We start from the raw sequence: 5,345 nt of genomic DNA on the forward strand, positions 1-5,345 counted from the left end.
CATACATACCATACACTCTCATTCATATATGAAATTTAAGAAACAAATAAATGAGCAAAGGAAAAAAAAAGAGAGAGAGAGAGAGCGACAAACCAAGAAACAGACTCGTAACTATAGAGAACAAACTGGGAGGGGAGAGGGAGATGGGTTCAATAGGTGATGGGGATTAAAGAGTATACTTATTGGGGAGCCTGGGTGGCTCAGTCGGTTGAGTGTCCGACTTCAGCTCAGGTCATGATCTCACGGTTCCTGAGTTTGAGCCCCGCGTGGGGCTCTGTGCTGACAGCTTGGCGCCTGCTTCGGATTCTGTGTGTGTCTCTCTCTGCCCCTCCCCTGCTCATGCTCTGTCTCTCTCTGTCTCAAAAATAAATAAAAACATTAAATAAATAAGTAAATAAATTTTTAAAAAGAGTATACTTATCATGATGAAATAAAATAAAATGATAAAAAAAAAAACTTTAATAGTTAAAATTAGGGACATAAGGTGAATTTTACCAAATGCCTTTAAGGGATTTTTAGCATTTATGGAGCTATTTATGTGATTTTTCACCTCTTTTCACCTATTACTTTTTAAAAAATAGCCCACTTGCTTGTGTGTTTGTTATTTTTATTTGTTATTTTTAACATAACACTGGGTGATTCTATCTGTTATTAATTTATGAATTTTGCACCAATATGCATAAAATAGATTTTTTTCTCCAGTAATTTTTTTCTCTTTTTTGGTGCTCTTTGTTAGCGTTGTACTGGCTTCTTAGAATAATTTGGAATCTTTCCTTCTCTATGATCTGATATGGTCGGTGCAGCTTAAATAACATGGAATTAATTATCCCTTCCTTGAAGGTTTGATAAAAATGAAAAATTGATAATAATTTATTTTCAGATCATGTAAATACACAAATTAAAAGGAGAAAATTGTCAAATTAAATGTAAATGCAACACACAATATGCTCTTCACACAAATCCCTCTTACATCATAAAGACATATACAGGTTGAAAATGGAAAGATGGGGGAAAAGAACATCATCTAAACATTAACCAACCAAGTTGGGATAGCTCTACTTATTTCAGACAAAGTGCACTTTAAAAAAAAAGAGTATCACAAGTGATAATGAAGAAGGTTGCACAAAGATGAAGGAGGTAATTCATCAAAAATTCTGAGCAATCCTAAACAAGCATATACTTAATCACACTTCAAAGTACATGAATAAATAACTGCTACAACTAAAAGAAGTAGGCAAATCTAATCGCTAAAGCTGAAGAAGTCAGCACTTTCACATACATACTTGATAGAAAAAAGTAGTAAGAAAATCGTATCTGACCAACAAATACTACTGATCAACTTGAGCTAATTGACATTAGTTGACATTCAACAATAAAATAGTACGCATTTTTTTTTCAAATGGCTTGGAGTACTCATCAAGATGAACCTTCTCCTGGACCATATAATAATACTTCCCAAAAACTTTGAAGTGATTGAAATCATACAGGCTATGTTCTCTGACTACATGAAATTAAATTAGAAACCAATAATAATATATCTGTAAAACTTCCAAACATTGGAACACTATGAGTCAAGAAAAAAAACCAAGGGAAATAGTAAGATATTTTGAACTGAACAGTAATAAAAACACAGCATATCAAAAGTTGTGAGATGCAGCTAAAACAGAAATTAGATGGAAACTTTATAGCTTTAAATGATAATAATAGAAAATAATAAAGGCTTAAAATTGCTGATACAGGTATCCTTATGAAACTAAAAAATGGAAATCAAATCAAACCCAAAGTAAGTAGAAAAAATATATAGATAAAATTGAGGATCAGTAAAATAACAAAGAAAATGCAGAGAAGTCAATGAAATCAAATGCTAGTTGGAAAAGAACAATATAATTGAGAAACCTCTAATTAGATCAATTTTTAAAAAGGCACAAATATAAAATTTAGGAATAAAACAGAAGACAGTAGTACATATATTACAGACATTAAAAGAATGTTAAGAGAATAACATAAACAATTTTATTCCACTAAATTTGACAACTTACATGAAATGGACAAATTCCTTGACAGACACAGATAAAAAAGTTACCAACTGATTCAAGGAAAAAATGGAAAATCTGAAGAGACCTATGACTATTTTTAGAAATTAGAGTCTTAATTAAAAATATTCCCACAAAGTAAACTCAATTTCTAGGTGACTCTACTGGTCAATCCAATAAAACACTTAAGGAGAAAAAAAGTAACAATTTTACTCAAATAACTTTAGAAAATAGAGAAAGAGGGACACTTCCCAACTAATCTTACCATTAGTATTACCTTCATAACTAAGCCAGACAAATATTTTACAAGAAAGCTACAGATTTCATGAATGTAGGCACAAAAAATCTGAACAAAATATTAGCAGATCAAACTCAACAATATAGAAAAATGGTAATAAATTATGATCAAGTGGGATTTATTTCAGGAATCCAAATATTCAAATATTAATGTAATTCACCACAGAGTAAGTGTAATACATAACAGAATAAAAAAGAAAAGTTGTATGATCATCTCAATAGATGCAAGAAAAACTTTGACAAAATCCAACATCCATGAATGATTAAAAAGCTTTTTGCAAACTATGAAAAACCTAAAGCTAGCAGCATACTTACTGTTAAAACTATATGCCTATTTTGCGGACCAAGGCAAGAAATTCTGCCTTTACCAATTCAACATTGTACTGGAGATCAAAACTAGTGATTAAGGCCAGAAAAATAAACAAAAGTCCTAAATATCAAAGAAGAAGTATTAAACTGCCTTTATTAACTAATTGCATGACTATATACAGAGAACATCCTAAGAAATGTACCAAAAAGCTTCTAGGATGAGAAATGAATTTAGCAAAGTTAGTGAATACTAGGTCAATAGACAAAAATCAATTATATTTTAATATAGTAGCAATGAAAAATCAGAAAATAAAATCATAATCATTTATAGTATCATTCAGCATATGAAACACTATGGAATAAAATAAACAAAAATAGCGGGGGCTCATGACTTCAGGGTCATGAGTTCAAACTCCACCTACAGTGTAGAGATTACTTAAATCAATAAAACTTTATAAATAAATAAGTAAAACAAAACATGAATAAGAATCATACACTGAAATCTAAACATTATTGCCATATATCATAGATGGTGCTAAGTGAACAGATACACCATGTTTATGGGTTAGATGAGACAAGACTGCTATTGATAACAAATATGTTATCAATTGTAAATTGATTTATAGATTTAATACAGGTTGGTGTTGTTTGTTTGTGTGTGTGTGTGTGTGTGTGTGTTTGTATAGATAAGCTCATTCTAAAACTAGTATGAAAATTCAAAGGAAGAATCACCAAAAGAGTTTTCAAAAATAAGAACTAAGTTGGACGACTCAAGGATTATTGTAAAGCTATAGTAATTAAAATAGTGCAGTATTGGCATAGGATACACAAATAGCAATAGAACATGATAGAGATTCCAGATTCCAAAAATAATAGACCCACACATATGCTATTTTTTTTTCTTTTTAACCTTTATTTTTTTTTAATTTTTTAAATGTTTATTTGTTTTTGAGAGAGAGAGAGACACAGTGTGAGTGGGGGAGGGGCAGGGTGTGAGTGGGAGAGGGAGACACAGAATCCAAAGCAGGCTCCAGGCTCTGATCTGTCAACCCAAAACCCGGCATGGGGCTCAAACTCACGAACTGCGAGATCATGACCTGAGCTGAAGCCGGACACTTAACCAATTGAGCCACCCAGGCACTCCCATATGTTATTTTTTTTTAAAACAAAGGTGGTAAGGTAATATATGGAAGAAAGGAGAGCTTTTCAATAAACAATACTAGAACAAGTAGTTATCCATATGAAAACAAAAGAACCTCAACACATACCTCCCATCACACACACACAAAAAAAACTTGAATTGGATCATAGAGCTAAATGTGAAAGCTAAAACTATATAATTTCAAGGAGAATAGATAGGAAACCTCTTTGCATATTTGGGTTACGGAAATAATTCTCAGGACATAAAAATATTAATCACAAAAGAGCAAATGGATACAAAAGACTTTCTCCAAATTAAAAACGAATGTTTTTTTTAATAACACCATTAAGGAAGTGAAAACACCAACCACAGAATAGGAGAAAATATTCTTGACACAGATATCTGATGGAGTAGTTATATCCAGAATGCATAAAGGACTCTTACAATTCAATAGTAAAAAGACAGCCAAATAAAAATAGGTACAAGATTTAAATAGTTCACACAAAGGAAATATACAAATGGTCAATATGTACATGAAAAAAATGCTCAAAAGTCATCTTGAAGTAAGTGCAAATTTAAACCACATTGAAATTACACTACAGCCAATACACTGGCTAAAATTTAAAAGACTGCCAGTATCAAATGTTGGTGATTCACATACATTGCCTATGGGACTGTAAGATGGTACTACTACCTGGCAAACAGTGTGGCCATTTTTCATAAAGTTCAACACTCACGTACCACATTACCAGCAAATCTACTCCTCGATATTTATCCAAAAGAAATGAAAACATTTGTCCACAATGTTTATAGTGGCTGTTTTCATACTGGCTAATATTGTAACAAGTGAAATGTCCATCCACTAGTAAATGGACGAACAAATTATGGTAAATCCATGCAACAGACCACTGTGGAATAATAAAAAGGAACCAACTATTGATATCCACAAGATACTTACATCTCAAAAACTGAAGAAGCTAATAAACACAAAGGAATTTGTACTGGCATGATTTTATTTATATGGAATTATAGGATAGGCAAAGCAATCTATATTAACAGAAAGCACATCAGTGGTTGCCTGGGGCTTGGTGTATGTAGGTGAATTGACTGCAAAAGGGGTGAAAGAGGAACTTTGGGGGGGGATAGAAATGTTTTATATCTTGTTTGTGGTGGACTTACAGTTCTATTAATGGTCAAGACTCATTGAGTATACACTGAAAATGGATGCATTTTTTGTGTATAAAATTGACATCAATAAAGTTAATTTTAAAATAAATAAATAAATAAATAAATAAATTAATTAATTAAATAAATAAATAAATAAATAAAATAAATAAATAAGCCCCCCAGAACCCTCAGACTTGGAAATCACCCACTACTTGAGTGTTGTAAGAGCTTTGGAATGTCCCTGTAAGAAAAGAAGGTACTATGTGTCACATAAATAGCTCATGAACTCCTTTAAACCTTTTCTGCTATTTTTATTTGAGCATGGGGGAGGGGTGGGAGGGTGCCTTTGAACTTTGTCTTATAAAGGAATATACTTCACTCCAACTTTTCTTGATTAG

The sequence above is a fragment of the Felis catus genome, chromosome B1, assembly GCF_018350175.1.
Source record: "Felis catus isolate Fca126 chromosome B1, F.catus_Fca126_mat1.0, whole genome shotgun sequence".
Classification (NCBI taxonomy): Eukaryota; Metazoa; Chordata; class Mammalia; order Carnivora; family Felidae; genus Felis; species Felis catus.